The sequence below is a fragment of the Geospiza fortis genome, unplaced genomic scaffold (genome assembly GCF_000277835.1).
Source record: "Geospiza fortis unplaced genomic scaffold, GeoFor_1.0 scaffold264, whole genome shotgun sequence".
Classification (NCBI taxonomy): Eukaryota; Metazoa; Chordata; class Aves; order Passeriformes; family Thraupidae; genus Geospiza; species Geospiza fortis.
This window is the reverse complement of record NW_005054332.1, coordinates 2,321,154-2,338,148: the sequence shown is the minus strand read 5'-3', so window position 1 is coordinate 2,338,148 and position 16,995 is coordinate 2,321,154.

The following is a 16,995-nucleotide window of genomic DNA, read 5'->3' as shown; positions in this document are numbered from 1 at the left end:
GCATTGATGACTTGTTTGAAATGTAAGAATGTTTATAATATAATAGGCACAAAATAAACTAGGTTCCATTGGCAAAAGGATTAATGGTTAGATGCTTAATTTTTGCTAGGGGTTCTTGTGTTCACATAATTTTTTACAGCACTCTATTTCATCTAGATATGAAAGAGCCTTATTTTTCCATAGAAAAGTGTTAGACAACTGCATTTTCCTTTTCCTTTATGCCTTTGAGGATTTGGCCCAATCTGCAAATAACTATAAATCTTTCCTGCACAACAGTTAATACAGCTGAAGCACAAGTCAGGGCCCATGCAGTGGTAACTTTCAGATGTTTTTGAAATGCTTCAGCACTGAGCTAGAGTTTATTTCAGATATAAAATAGATAGAACAGGTGCTATCAAACAGTTTTATTTCCTTTATGACATAAAGCCTCAATCCCATGAATGACAGCCTAGGTCTTTCCAAACAGTAAAGTTGATGAGAAATGGATTGAAGAGGTTTGCAGTGATAACCTGAAGGCATAGAGGAGACAGTACTACAAAGAGAAATATGGAAAAATCTAGCCAAACTTAATGTGCAAACCAAATGGGAAAATTCTGTATTTTAGATAGGTTTTAGGGAAGAGACATTTCTCTATCATACAATTTTTCCTGATAATGGTAACTTTAGAGACCAATAAAGCAAATTTCACAATGAAAAATATTTACCTTAAAAAAACCCCAAAGACTCTAAATGTTATAATTCAAAACGTTTAGAGCAAGGTAAATAATTTTTCTTCAGGTAATTCTGCTTTACTGTTTACTTTGATACACCTTACCAGAAATGTATAGAATAAGAAATTAGTTCTTGCTGTTATTCTTGATCCTATCCCTGAGGAAGAAGGAGCAGCAGAGACAATGTGTGATGAACTGCAACTCCCATTCCCTGTCCCTCTGCTGCGTGGAGGCGGGAGGTAGAGCAAATCAGGAGTAGCATTAGGCCCTGGAAGAGGAGAGGGGTGGGGGAAAGGTGCTTTGGTTTTTTGGGGTTTTGTTTGTTTGTTTGTTTGTTTTTGTTTGTTTGTTTGTTTTATTTTTGGTGGGTTTTTTTGGGGGGGGATTGTGTGTTTTTTTTATTTTATTTTTTATTTCTAATTATCCTGCTCTGATTTTATTGGCAATAAATTCAATTAATTTCCCTAGTTGAGTCTGTTTTGCCCATGACAGTAACTGCTGAGGCTGAGTGCCCTCTCTCTCTTCATATCTGGACCCACAAGTCTTTCATTATATTTTCGCTCTACTGTCCAGCTGAGAAGGGGAGTGATACAGCAACTTTGCTGGACATCTGTCATCCAGCCAAGTTAAACTCACCATGAGGTAGCTTTGCTTTTGGTGAAGTGCTTTTTGGTTATGCTCAAGAATTTATTCAACTTAAGCAAAATCAGCAATTTAAAAAGGTAAGAGACTACTGTGTCACTCCTTCCAAACTTTTTAAGTGCCTGCAATATTTATTCAATAGCTGTATTTTGGTTTTAAAAAGACCCAAAACAAACAACCAGACAAAAATGAAAAAAAATAGCAAATGAACAAAAAAGAAAAGTAAGGTTTTTTTTCAGTTATAAACACTTACTGCAAGAAAATAAAGTCTAAAAGCTGACAAATCCAGAAAACTGTTGCCTTTAAAAACAGGGGAAACATTCTCTTTCACACTGAGTAAAGACTTTAATGCTGTATTAGATGAAATAGGAAAAAGAAAATTAGGTAGAATCAAATCTGGGGAAAAAAAAAACCCAACCTGAAGATATATCATTTATCTTCTTGTTTCCAGACAAACAATTGAAATAGTTAAGTAGTGCAAGACAGGCAAGATAATGAAAATGAATACATGGATCCATATTCATCCTATCTAATTTTGAGTGCATAAATAGTGTACAAACTTAAGAACTTCTGTGCCTAAGGTTCTGTACAAAGTCCATGTAGAAAGATAGACTCCTCTACATGGTGCTTTACTTCATTCCAAATCTTAAAACGCTTCATGAAAACCACGTCTCTTGCAAGCTATAGTGAACAACTGGGACAACCAGTATTATCTAAGCATAATGGAAAAGAAGGCCTGCATTCAAATCAGGGAGAGCTAAAGAGAAAGGCTAGGAATAAGGTTTTTATAACATCTTTATCAACAGGGATGAACAGAAATGATTCCCAAAGATGGAAAAAAAATAAAATTAAGCTTTACTGGGAAGAACAGATGCCTCTATGTAACTTTCAACTGTAAAGGCATACAAGACCTAAGAATGCAGATTTACAGAGATGTGGCCCTATTAATTGAAGACAATTAGCCTTTAAGTAATTAGTTTGAGTATTCAAAGTTTTTTCTGAATTTTATGGGATTTCTTTGAACTACTTAAAATGTCTCACACCTTAATTTATGATTTTTGAAAATACGAGAGAAATATGATCACAAATAATAGGGAAAACACTTGTCAATATTTTACACTCTAAGTTATAATATAAAAATTATTCATTAATTTCTATTCTTTTGAAAAAAATACAAAAAATACACAAAAGGGATACAAAAGAAATATGGATATGGAACCCAAATTTTAATCTTCAGCTATTAACATTTTTTTCAGGGAATTGTTTGTTCTGTTGGGTTTATTTATTCCCCACATTTGTATTTGATAATAGTACTGGATCTGCTCTTTGATTCTCTTCAGTTTACAGCAGGTCCAGCAAGATAATTGGACTGTTCAGTAGATAGCTTGGACTCCATATTTTCTTTCCCTTATTCCAGTTCTGGCAAAGAGTGAATATTTTAAAGACTATCCACTGTCATCTACTGACAGAAATTCACAAGAGTCTCCATTGCACTTCCTTTTTCCTCTAAAATAAATGAAAATTCATTTTTGAAAAGTGAAGAATTTCTCAAGGTGGAAGAATCTTCATCTCTACTTCCTTTGTACTATTGGGATATAAATAATAAAGAGCATTTTTATTGTCCCTATACTGGCGTTGCATGACCAGGTTTTGTGGGGAGAAGAGGGAGGCTACATGGTGTGCTTCTGAGGGAAGCTGCTAGAGGCACCCAGCACCAGACAAGGATCCCAAGCCCTCACTCCCTGGGCCAAACCATTACAGAGATAAGTGACTAACCCTTTTGTTCCTCAATCACTTTGAAAACAATCCCCTCTTCACTTGTCCATCGTGCAACAAATGGGAAGAAATTAATTTGAGAAATCTAGCCCATAACAGCTTTTCACATTTCTTTTTTTTTTTATTATTCTACGTGGTTTCATAAAGAAGAGGACTATTAAAACTAATAAGACTATTCCCAAGTATACAAAATTATGATAAATCATACCTTACCAGTGAATTTGAACTAAGAAATTAGTTTTCTGTTTGCAGTGATTTCCCTTTGAAACATTTTCTACCCATACTGGCAATTTGACCAGTGACTTTTTAGGTGAGTGTGACCTAACTTATATGGCTCCCAATACAGTACTCCTTTTAAAATTATGATGATATGAGTTTTTGAAAAATACTCTTTATGAAGAACACAACTCAGTACTTTACGTATACATATAATATTTCAAACAATATTTCATATTAGAAATAGTTAATATTTGTGATATTTTTGACAGATGAAGAAAAAAAAGGAATTTTAGGAAAGTATGTGGTAAATGCAGCAAGCACAAGCAAAAGAAGAAATGCACTGCTTCATCTTAATTGTACTGTATTTTTGTATATAAGACAAAAAAGAAAAACAACAACAAAACAAGCTAAACTTTCTTTGATGGCACTGGTGAATATAAGAGACAGAGAACTAAACTTTATTTTTTACATGAGTACAACTGTCACCAAAGCCAATAAGAATCCTGTTCTGTGTGGATATTTGGCCCTTAGTGGCTGTGAGCAAAGTATTGTGTGGCAGTGATGCTCAACAAGCATGGACATGACAGCTGGAAGATGAATATAAAAATAGATTGGAAGTGACAGTGAGTCTGACTATATGCACAATCTTTTTTGTAGAAATGAACTAAAAGTAACATCTCAAGTTCTGTCACTTTTCTTGCTACTAGCAGCTATTTTTATGAATCCATAATAATCAAAGTGGTCTCTAGGTCAAATGTTTTTATGGAGAATAAAAATGGAATTATTTCCTGAAACCGAATATGATATCCAATTTACAGTACCAATAACAAAACCATCTGATTTTAATGCAGAAGTTTGGGCACTAAGATTCTCAAGGAATAATACTAACACTATCCATCATTTCTTGCTGTCTGCAAGCAGACTCCTGATTTCATTTTGGGAGAAGAATAAGGAAATATTTCATATATATATGTACATAAGCAATGGAAGAGAATCAGAATTTAAGTAGCTTTAGACAGTGCCATTCACATCATTTGGTTTGGAAGTAGAAATGTTTCTAACATTTGCTATTCCTGAAAATGTCTGAAGGGAAAGTTATTTTGAGTACTTTAGATATCTTTTTTACTCTGTAATTCAGGTGTTGTGTAAGGTTAAGTTAGAACTTCAAACAATGTCTAAATAGTTTTGGTCCTGTTTAGATCCACTGTGTTGATAGCTAAATTAATTTTCATTTAAGTTATGTGGGGTGGCTTTTTTGGTTGGGGATTTTTTGGTTTGGTTGGGTTTTTTTTTGGTTAAAAGATATTGTGATAATTTTGGAAAAAGGATTCCCTCTTTAGAACTTAAGTATACATGGTATACCCATAAGTAGCCTAAGATGGCTAATATTGTTGAGCATCTGTACCCTTCATATCAGTTTTACTGCATTTTGCAACTAAGCAAAACTAATTATTGTGAAGAGAATCAGCAATATAAATTTGGATGGGAATAAAAGTCTCAGACTTTTAGTTTCAAGGTCTCACACCTCTTAGGAGACCTATTAAAATAATATTTACCTGGGGCATTTTGAATGCCCGTCATAAATCTTTAAAAGATGAGACATTACCTACTTCATGGGTAACAAGGGAAGTCTGCTTTTGGAAGGTTAATAGTTCAGAGAGGACCTTTGAGAATGAGTAATTTAATTTTTTTTTCTAATTTTTGAGGAGTCAATTCCCCCTTGTAAGTATATTGAAAGATTAGGATAGATAAAAAGCAATGATCAGGCAGTGTGAAACTTGAGTTTCTCGTGGAGAAGATAGGAAATAGGACTTATCTTCTTCCTTAAAGAGCAGATCCTTAAAGTCCTTTTTCAGACTGACCATAAGGCTAACACTTGATCAATGCTCTTGTTACACAATTTTTCTCAGTATTTACCATAATTACAAGAAAATAAGAGGGCATGTTCAAAAAAGTGTGAAAGCAGTTTTAATATTGCAAACATAAAAACGCATTTCAGTCAAAGTACTTGCAAGAAGTGAACAGAATTTAGACTATTAACATCCATTATTAAAACATGCGAAAGTAGACAGAAAAACAAATAAAAACCCCCAACCAACCAACCAACCAACCAACCAACCAACCAACCAACCAATAAAAACCCCAAACCAAATAAAAAACCAAAATGCAACAAAAACCCAACAACAAAACAAAACTAGGCACTGAGTTTCCAAAGGGTTTTAAGGAAATAATCTCAGCCACAAAATAATTTCTTACATTAATTTTAAATGCTGAGTCTCTTTGCTTTTTTTAATAAACATTAAAGATTTCTTCAGCTCTTTCCTAAAACACTGCAATGTGTGCTCTTTAATAAAAGAGCTCTGGAATAATATTCCAGTTGGCAAATTTAATAAAGCTCTAGGGTGCATTCTGAAATCCTTCCTCCCATATACAAATAAATGCAAGCTGTTCATAAAATGCTAAAACCCACAAACCTGGAATGACACTGGATTTGAATGGCTGCTGCTGAAAATAGTATTTTACTTTAAAAATATAATTCAATTTGTACAATAGAGAACACCATAGTTACTTATTAGCTAGTAAATTATAATTTTGCTTTGTAGTACGCCACATCAGAAAATATATCTGTCTTTCATTGGCGCAGGTTCCACAGATTCATAGAAATAACAATGTTTTTAGATAATAGGCAAAATCATTATATTCCAAGTTTAACCCAAAAATATAATATTCTTTTTTGGATAACTTGCAAGAATTGCAGAATCATTAAGGTTGGAAAAGACCACCAAGATCATTGAGTCCAACATCTGACTGAACACCTCACATTTATTAGATTATAGCACTAAGTACCTTGGTCTTCCCCGAGCCTCCTTTTCTCCAGGACTCCTGGAGCTTCCACAGCAACTCCTGATTGGATTTACTCTCTGGATCCTTCTCCAGCTTCACTGCCCTTCTTTGGACACACTCCGGCACCTCAGTGTCATCCTCGGGGCCCAGAAGTGGAAAGAGGACTTAAGGTGTGGCCTCACCAGTGCTGAGTACGGGGGACAGTCGCTGCCCTGGTCCTGCTGGCCACACTATTTTTCACACAGGCCAGGCTGTCACTGGCCTTCTTGGCCACCTGGCACACTGCTGGATCACACCTGTTGGGATGCTGAAAGACACCCCCATGTTCTTTTTCACCAGGCAGATTTCCTGCCACTCCTTCCCAGCCCTGTGCAGCATGTAATGCGGCCGGGGATGTTGTAACCCAAGTGCACTTTACCTTCTTGAGCCTCATACAATTAGCCTGGGCCCATCAACCCAACCTGTCCAGATGCCTCTGCAGCGTCTTCCTACCCTCAAGCAGATCAACCACCCCACCCAACTGGTTGTTATCTCCCGGCTGGGTGAGGGTGCTCTCAACTCCCTCATGATGGTCATCAGTACAGATATTAAACAGAGCTGGACAGACTCCATTCACCAGAACCTTCTAGGTCATCCAGAACCTTCCAATCATCCAGCAGCTGTAACCCAGCAAAGGTACACCTGTCCAGTCTGTGGGCTGCCATCATCACAGGCTTTGCTGAAGTCCAGGTAAACTCACAAGTCTATGGGCCTAGATGGGATTCGCCTGAGGCACTGAGGCTCTGGAGCTGTTTGTGGTTGCTTTAACAATGCCCTCACCATGTCAGCCTCTCTCCCTGCTGTGTCTTTATGCTTTCTCTCAGCTTGCCCTGACTCCAGGAGCCCACTGCCTAGCTCCTTCAGGTGTTTTGGCCCAGAATTGACCATAGTCACTGCTGTTGTTGCTGCTGTCACCATGTACCTTGTTAACTTTCAATGAATTTATGCATTTAATGGACGCACTATGATGTAATTAATGCATCCCAACTTTTAAATTATTGAATTTGTAACCTTTACAGCATTTTGATCCTTTTCTATTTACAAATGTGTAATCATTTTTAAAATATGTTTGTGTTAAAATCTTGGAAGTTTTCAATTGAATAATATTTTTTTAATTATAAATTGAAAGTACATTAATTTTTTTCCTTTCTGTAACACTGCATTTTTAGTTAATCTTTGGAAGTTATTGTTTACAAGAGGAAAAAATTAAGATATACTTAAAATAAAAACAAACCTAAAATAATCTAACTCCCAAGGAAAATTAATCAGTTCAACAAAATCTATAGGCCATTTTACCTCATCTAATGAGAATTAAAATAGGTGATTTTTAAAATGTCTGCATCATAGTGCAGATTTTTACACTGAAGTTAAAAATAAAAAAGAAAATATCCTTTAGAAACTCATATTGGTCCCTATGACAGATTTCCAGTTGAAAACATAAAGTCAGAAAAACAGAAACTTAATATAGATGTCTACAACCATTCTACTCTCTTGAGACTTCCCTTTATTTAGATATCAAGATGCACTTCAAGGATGCAGTTTGTCTAATTTCTTTCAGACATCTGTTTAAGTTGAAATTAATCACATCATAAAATTACTAAATTTACTCTATGACTATAAAGTCAGTCTGTATGTATAAATTCCAGCCATGGGAACCTGAAACAGAGGTTAGTGTTTTTATTAACATCTACCCTTTAGCAAAGTTAGTTCCCTGATTTTTGTCTCAGAAAAGCATATTTTACAGTTCTGATTTTAAAGCTAAAATCCCTTTTTTTATTAATCAGTCAGCAAAAGGTGTATTTAACACAATCTTAGTACGACTATGTCTTACTAAGAATTAAGAGCTTCTAACTTTATGAAGTTCAGAGGATAGCACTTTAATTACATTCAAAAGATACCATTTATGTACCAATAATACTTTCTGTTGCAGATACAGTCAAAGTTATAAGGTTACATTTTGCAATTATCTTTCTTGTGTCAATTAACAACCAGGAAAAACAAGGAGAGCTTTGGAAACACATTAGAGCCAAAATGGTGCTGCTAGAAATTACTAACAGAATGAGAATTTAATCACATCATCACTTTGGAGATAACAGTTCAATACTACTATACCTCGATTTTTCAGTGGCAGAAGTTGTAGAATGCATAGAACAGAGTGTATTTTAGACAAAGACAGCCAAGTTGCCATGAGCCATCTCATGTGTTAGGACTACTCTAACACAGAATGATTTGAGGTTCCACTTAAATGGGTTAGGAATGCTCAAAGGGTTTCTCTGTTGGTTTTACTGTGGGAGTGGTAAACTCCAGGTAAGTGATGGTCATCAATAGCTGTCAGGAGTAATATGTTCCATTACACCTGCAGCATTCACAAGAAGATATGTCCCTTTTGCTGTAAAATCCTGACAAGTTACATTTATTTTCTGCCTTTGTTAAAAAGCTTAGTATAAGTTGCTACTTTGTATTTCAGTAAAGAAAGGCTATGTCATTCTGCGCTAAAACTTGAAATGATTTGACAGTGTATTTAGCTCTGTGCTAAATAGAAGTACTTTTCATCAATGATCTGTGAATAGCAGTTCTGGCAGTAGCGCATGACACCTTGAAAAATGTAGCTTTTAGATAAATCTTAACATAATGTATGGAACACTTTTTTGTTACTGCAAAGTGAAAAAAAAGAGTAGCAACCTAACTAGCCATAATTGTTAAGTACACTTTTCTTTGATGTTGAGCACCTGAAGAAAATCAAACCCAAACTTTTACTAGCTCTAGTAGAGCAATTTGAACAGTAGGGATTAAATCTGATTTTGCAATGAAACTGTGAGAGCTTCGAGTTACAAACAAAGGTAGATTCTCATAGGAAAGTAAAGGAGAAACTATTAAATAATACAGTTAGTCTTTCTGTTTCATCATTTTTAGTAATGCTTCCTTGGAACCATCGCTTCCAAATGTATAATAATGAAATTTATTGTAATTTCCACTGTTTGTCCCTCCTCATCTATTTTTATGAATTTGTGAGTTTTGGTGAGTAGGCCAGAAGTGAAAATTGTTCTACTAGCACATAGCACATACCTGTTTGGTAAAGTATTAAGAATTGTCAGAACTGCATAAGCTTTTATTCATTATGTGTTAGTTGATACATATGTCCAGTATCTAGACACAACTGTGATGAGAAATTTCAAACATTTTTTTTCTAAAATTATTAATTTACATGTTATGCAACTGGCTTACTCTTACGTTATATTAATTATTATTACTGCATTTTAAAAACTTTGTCTTTAGCACTTGCCTCCTAAATAAGCTCTTACAATACAGTGGAACTGAAGCTGTTTAATTATCATTGATCTCTACAGTCCTTGGTGACTGTTGGTTGTGAGGCCCAGGAGTTTGGTCAAGGGAGCTCATCACTGAAAGATGTCAGATCCGAAGTGAGTCTGTCCTCTTTCTTCTCTGATTTATACTCAAGGTTTCTGTATTGTTGTGCCCCTCACAAACAGTATATGAGAAAATTTTATGTGCTCTTTTATAGTTTTTGAATGAAGCAGTATTTTTGAATGCATCTTTCTTATATATTTGAATACAGAATATATGCAGAATGCCTTGCTGATTTTTAATCTTTCCTTTTGCTTATCTCATGCTTTTACTGATTTTTATTGTTTGAATTTGTTGCCTCTTTGGTGGTCATACAGATCATATACTTATGCAAAATGTTCCTACATTGTCTTTAGCTATGCCATAATTGTTTTAACAGAATGCTTATATACTATTGCTGTTTACACTACTTTATACTACTTTACTATGCTTCTGTTCAGCTATATCCTGGCTAATGTAGTTACAATTTGTAGACCTTTATTTTGTCTATGAACTCTCTCACCTAAAGAAAAATCAGAGTAATAATAGAAATTACATAGACTGAATCTGCTTCATATTTACTTCTCACTAGCAAAATTGTGCCACATTTCTGATTATTTTCTGTGAGTACCATTACCCCTTCCTTCACTTTAGAGGCCTGATTCACGAGTTCATTAAGGTTAGTCAATTTTTAAGCCATCTTTTAACAGTAAGTACACTATACAAGTCAGTGAGGCTCATTATAAAGTTAAACCTTTGCTTAGGTACTTTGATGCAATGAATTTTGAGGCCACATCTACCCTCTGAAATAGTGCACAGTAGAGGCATCTTTACACCTTTTTGATCTGTCAGCCTCCAGGATGAAAATTCACATATTCTCATGAATGTGGATTTTTTCTGATTCAGAATGAAAGCTCTGTAGTCAGTGTGAAAAATGACATCAATGGTTACAGAGTTTGAGAGCCTGACTTCAATCCCTGCATAGATTTAAAACAGTTAAATGTGTTGTCTGGTGTCTTGGAGCTGAGATGTATTCTTTCTCTTGAATAAGAGAAATAATTTGAAATAATTTTATCAATCTGCTTTATATTGTTTTTTGTGGAAAAATACTATTTTTATGATACTATAAAAGTAAGTTTCGCTAGACATGTAAAGCTACTCTCCAGCACAAAAAAAATCCTTGGTTATGCCAGGGTAATAGGTCTTTTCCTGGCCAAGTGGAGGAATAAAAGCTTCAACAAGTAACTGTGGTAAAATGGAACACCAGGTCAGATATCTCAAAAACCTCTCTGAACTAGCTGTATTTTGGTCAGTTATGACTGAGCTTTTTTCCCTCAGTTGCAAGCTTACCAGCATAAGTTAGCTCTAATACTGTGGATATTAAAAGGAGAAAGTCTAAAAAAGGATAAAGACAAACAACAGACAATTATTTTATGCTATAATCTCTAGTCAGAGTATGGGAGATGGTAGTGTTGTAAGTCTAACTTTACCTAGGAAACAGTGACGAGTGCAGTACAATTATTCTTGTTAATTACGTAACATAAAATGTTATCTTGTGATCTGCATATCAAGTACTTAGAGGCTGCCATAAAATTTACTTGAAAGAAGTACAGATAGCTTGTCCATGTTAAATTTTCTACTTGTTCATTGCACAGATTAGCAATGATCATTAATGACAAGAGAATCAATGAAGTATGAAAATCTCAGAGAACATGTATCTGGAACGTATAGGAATAATCATAGCTTTCTATTGAATTCTTCTGTTTCTTTGGCAATAATTTAAGTCTTTCAAAGGACTAAAATAAACAACAAAAATCTCATCCTCATTTGTTTGTGCATTAAGGTTAATTGTTTAGTAAAGCTGTGTGTTTACTCAGTTGAAAGACTAGATGCTTAGAGATTGTTTTTACACTGTAACAATAAACATTTGAGTATGTCTTTTCATGTGTAGTTCTGGAGTGGGCTAGGGTCCTGGGAATAATGAAGAATGTTGCTATTGTCTGTGAAATTGTAATCTATAAAAAAACCATGCTTATCACAACATACATTTTCATAGCATTTTACTCCTATAGCAATATCAGTGAAAAGTTGAGGAACTCAGTAAGAAACATTCGTTTCTTTGCTTGTTTATTTCCAACAGATAATAAACTGAGAGTGCTAGGGTAAAGGTTGTGCTGATATGTTTTGAAGGCAGTTATATCTTGCTATGCAATTCTATCAATTCTAGTTTGGATGTTTCAATTTCTCAGAACTGAAGTCTTGAAAAAAGTTCTAAGAGTGCTAGAGTGACAGATTGAATATCTGCAAGGACAGAATCTAAAAAAAGTGTTACTGGATATGTAGTGGAAAGCAGACTGCACTTCCAGGTATAAATGTCTCTAAGGGACTGAAGAGTACAAGAATATGGATGAAAAGTAAGTTGAGTAATACTGTCGGATTTTAATATAAAAACAATTAAAATTTTTAATACATCAAAAATAACTGTGAACTGATAGTGAGAGTTCCCACCAAAAATAACTGTAAACTGATAGTGAGAGTTCCATGGAGTGTCTGAGATTCTACATTAGTTAAACAGTTATTTTAAGTTAGATTATTTTCTGCTGAAGGATATTTATGCTCCTTTTTTTCCTCATTCCTGTTTAGTGTCCAGTTAAGCAAAAGATTCCTTGTTGTTGTTATTTCAATAACCTTTTTGTTAGCTCTTCATTAACATTGTCTTTTAGCATTTCTGTTACAGGTTTATTATTTCTAAGGCTTATTAAGTCGAGTTTATTATTTTCTTTTAGCACAGAAACATGCTGAGTATCTGTACAGCATCATGACCCTGTGCGAAAAAGAATAAAGAAGATTTGTACAGAAATAAATTAAATATTTTTCAACTTAGAACTAGGAAAAGATAGTTGACAAGGGATAGTCAAAAGCTTAACAACACTTATATAGCATAAGCTTTTGAAAGTGCACAAAATGTATGTCTATATCTTGTTTTGCATGATAAATTTTTATTGGGTATATAAAACCACACTGAACATAAAAAAATATTAAAATATTACCATATTTTTAATAGTCTGAGGTAGTGAGGGAAAGCAACAAGAATGAAAGTAATCATAGAAGAGAAGAGAAGAGAGAGATAATGGGAAAAGTAGAAAATACACAGTGGTATTGCTATGATGCAGAGAAGAAATTAAGAAAAGGGAAAACGGAAACCATTACAAAGTTGCATCCTGAATTATTCAGAGCTATATATTTATTCATCTGTACCTTATTATTGTGATAGTTATGAATACAGGAAGTCTGGAATGGATCTGCAAATGGTTGTGATTCTAATAAACTAAAATATTTGGTCACTGCATCATCTAACTCATTTACCTCATGCTTAGAGTGATTACAGAAACCACAAATCTGACAACCAAACAACAGTGGGAAAATATAACATGGAATAAAAACTGGAGATTTATTTTGATTTATCTCTTTTTATTGCATAATACATCTGTTGATACAGGTTTAGGTTCATGCTTAAAAAAAATTTATCCCCTTGGAACACCTTTGGTCCTCAAATGAGTATTTTATTCTTAAGTTCATATGGTTTAAAAATTTGTTGTTGCCTTCCTGTGTTTTCTGTGCAAGGTTATTGACAAGTACTGAGTAAGAGGGAGAAGTCTTTACATTCTGCCTTTGATGAGAGGTAAAAAATAAGGTGTGTGTGAGAGTGCTTTGTTTTATTCAAGGTCACAGACAGTTGTCAGAGATCTTGTACACAAAGCATATTTGCCAATGTCAGAGGCAGAGCATGGGACTCTGGAGGAGATTTGCGTCTCAGAATTTATCTGCCATTTGCTTGGAGTTACTTTCTTCATTAGAAGACATCCCAAGTGGGGCCGAAGAAAAAAATGTTTCTAGATGAGGTGTTCTACAAACATACACACACACATACAGAAAAAAACCCAAACAAACATTCAAACCCCCCTCCCCCCTGAAACAAAAAAAAAAAACCCACAACCCCCAAAATCCAAACAAAACCAGGAAAGGGGAGAAAAGGGAAGGAGAGGGAGAGGAAAAAGGGGTGCTCTTGTAACTAAGCATTCAGCATCTTTCTCAACAGCATCCTATGATGAATGGACAAGAAAAAGAATCAGACATGTATAGGGTATGGGACAGCCTGCAAACAGCCTCAAAAGAAAGAACTGTGGCTGCCTTCATGTTATTAAATACATGCATTCACTTCATTTTGTTTAAATTGAAAAATGTTCACAACTCAGAGGTTGGTCATTAATGTGCAGTGATCTCTGTATCTTGAAAAGGTGTACTCAAATCTGTGACTCCAGGTAGAGAAAATGACAAAAACTAACCACAAGGGTGTTTAATGGTCTTAATATTTTAGTTTGAGAAAACTTTGTTCTTTTGATGCAGTGAGAAGATAGATATGAATGAACAATAATGTAGGTTTAGAAATTCTGCATATAGTAGCACTAGACTTCATCCAAAATAAGCATGCAAAATAACCTCATGGAAGCTGGAGTCTCTAATGAATAACAGCTGAAATGTAATATTGTGTACCATAAAAAATATTCCAAAATATTCCTAGGGAGATTAATAGGTAGGAAAACATACATCAGAAGCACACTTTCATCTTGGGCTACTATAGCATGAAAATTACTGGTATGCAACAAGTACATTATAATTTATGCAGTGGTAAGTACTCTTATGCCTGAAACTTTAAAAGGTTTCAGATGAACATTTCTACCTGAAGGCATCTGCTAAATGTGTGTTTCTTCCTCCCATGAATACAATCTACAGCACAATAAACTGAATACTGTTATTGAACTATATTTAGTTTTGCCTAGTTTTATTAATTTTCCCATGTCAAGAAGACTCCCCACATAGCAATTTGCTTCTTAAAGAGGCATTGACAGAAGTAACCCATGTGCCACTCCTAGAGCAAGAAGGAAATGTACTATATCATACATTTAATTTTATACAGTCACCTCTATATTAACTTGACAGGGATGGAAACTATGCAGACTGCAACAGTACTCTAATAAAGCCCTCATACATTAGAAATTAAGTTCTGAAGATCACTTGTTGAATGACAACCTAATCAAATCAAAGTCTTATAAAACTCTATGACATCACCCAACTATATGTCCTCTAGTAACTTTTAAAGGATATATTTATCTTTTAGTTGTTGTTATTTTTTGTTGATTTAGTTTTATTTAACTTCAAATGCAGTTTATCAGTGCCTGTAATGAAGACACTGACAAAGTTAGTGTGGAATGTGGTGAAAAAAATGCAGTTATATTAGCTGCTGGAAGAGTAGCCTGATTAAGCCGGGAAATTCTCCAGTTTTAGCAAGAGATAATAAAAAATCAAATTAATAACCCCTGATCCCCACCCCTTAAAAAGAAATATATTGAAAATAGAAATTGATGGACCTTGATAATAATATACACTAACATAATCACTGACATAATTAATCTAATACCATGCATTTGTCTTGAAAAATAAGAAGTTCTGTCATTACACAATAGTTTCCATGAATCCAGATGACATTAAATGATAAGGCAAATCTAAGCATTCTAGCCACAAATAACTTTAGATGGGAGCAAATCCTCAGAAATTAGTTCCTTACTTTTCTGGAATTCATTTTCAACAGCTATTCAAAAAATCAAGTTTATTTTCCAAGTTACTCTCACAGAGTCAGATAATAATTCTTTTCTAAGTTTGGTTAGTTTTGTTGTTGTTTTTGCTGCATAGAGAGACTTTGTATGTCGATATTGACCCTGATTGATGAATGAAAACAGACATTCACAAGCACATACAATTCTATGTTTACATTTAGTTTTAAGTGCCTGCCTTTGACAGCAATTACGCTCATTATTGTTGGGACATATATTTTCTAACAGTAGCATTCATGCTGGGCTTGTACTATACCATCACTGTGCTGTTACAAAAGAGGTAACAAGAATGATTCTTTAATGTTCATGACTTTTCCTAGACAGATAAAATACATCAAAATAAACTTCAGGGAAAAACATTCCCTGTGTAGTACTACATGTACACAAAAAAATCTGTCACCTTTTCAGTCTTTGTGGAAATTACTGTTTAGTGGCAGGGCTAAAAGTATTTCAATAGAAGAGAAACCTACTAATGTATTAACTCACTTTATGATTATTATTTGAAAGTCATTACAAACCTGTCTATAGAAGTAGGAAACACTGGGTTTTATTTAACTTTAAAAAGGTAAAATGCTAAAAAATTTAGCAGTTCAAGATGAAGTGCAAATTACAACCAATGTATTTTTATTAATTTGGTCAGATCTTAATGTTTATAGGTGTGCTGCCATGCCCTGATTATGTACTAATAACCTTTAAACTATGTCTTACAAATACTTTATTTCAGCATTACTCAAGGTCATTTCGCTAATAATTAAGCCTAATAAATAATGCCAGCTTCAATTTTTAAATTATCCTGTAATTTGACCTGTTACTAGCTTTTTAGCGTCAAATATTTCATACTAGACTAGCAGACTAATTCTAAAATAAAGCTGTTGAAATTTTCCCCAGTAATTAGGATAGTAAATTTTTAAATACTATCTAATTTTGAAACATCTGCAGAAAAGGAGTGTGCAAAAAGATTTCTTCCTTCAGGCTTTAGAATTAGGCATAGTGCAAAATTCTGTCTCATAAAGTAATAGTTCTAATAATTTATTTATTGAAGGAATTAAAGCTCTAGCTGGAATACAGCAAATTACTACCAGTGTTGAATCTTGCTTCAGTGAAACAGTGCATATAATATTTCACTGTGTTTCAGCAGTAATATCTTTGATGAACAATAAGCTTTTCTGAAATAATGGGAAATTACTTGGGCATTTGTGCTATTGGTGTGGGAAGTTTCTTCTCTCCACATTGTTTGTTTCAGGACTAAATTTTAATACTCATAATATACTTCACTAAAGCTGATTGCAATGGCCTTAACAGCCATCAAGCACAGAATCATTTCCAAATTTCAGGAGAAATCTCCTTGTGTCCTGAAGTCATGACGAAGGTCTGACTGCAGAGGAATGGGTATCTCATCCAGTGTATATATTTCAGGCCACTCTGCTGTATCAGAAACATCCTGAAGTCACAACACCAGGATATCAAATCATTTGTTTTGCCAGGCGACATAAAGAAAATGGGTAAATCTGGAGCATTTCATGCAATGACAAAGCAATGCTGATTTTCAGTTATGGTATTTATTCATTGCTTGTCATGTTATCGTGCTTTCATCTTCCCTATATAATAGTTTCCAGTTATTAAACAGCTAAACAAAAATCACTCAAGTGTTTGACTGTTCATTACACTATGCTTTTAATGGCATAGTGTAATGAACAGTCAAACACTTGAGTGTTTGTCCAGAAAACATAAGATAAATGAAACCATTG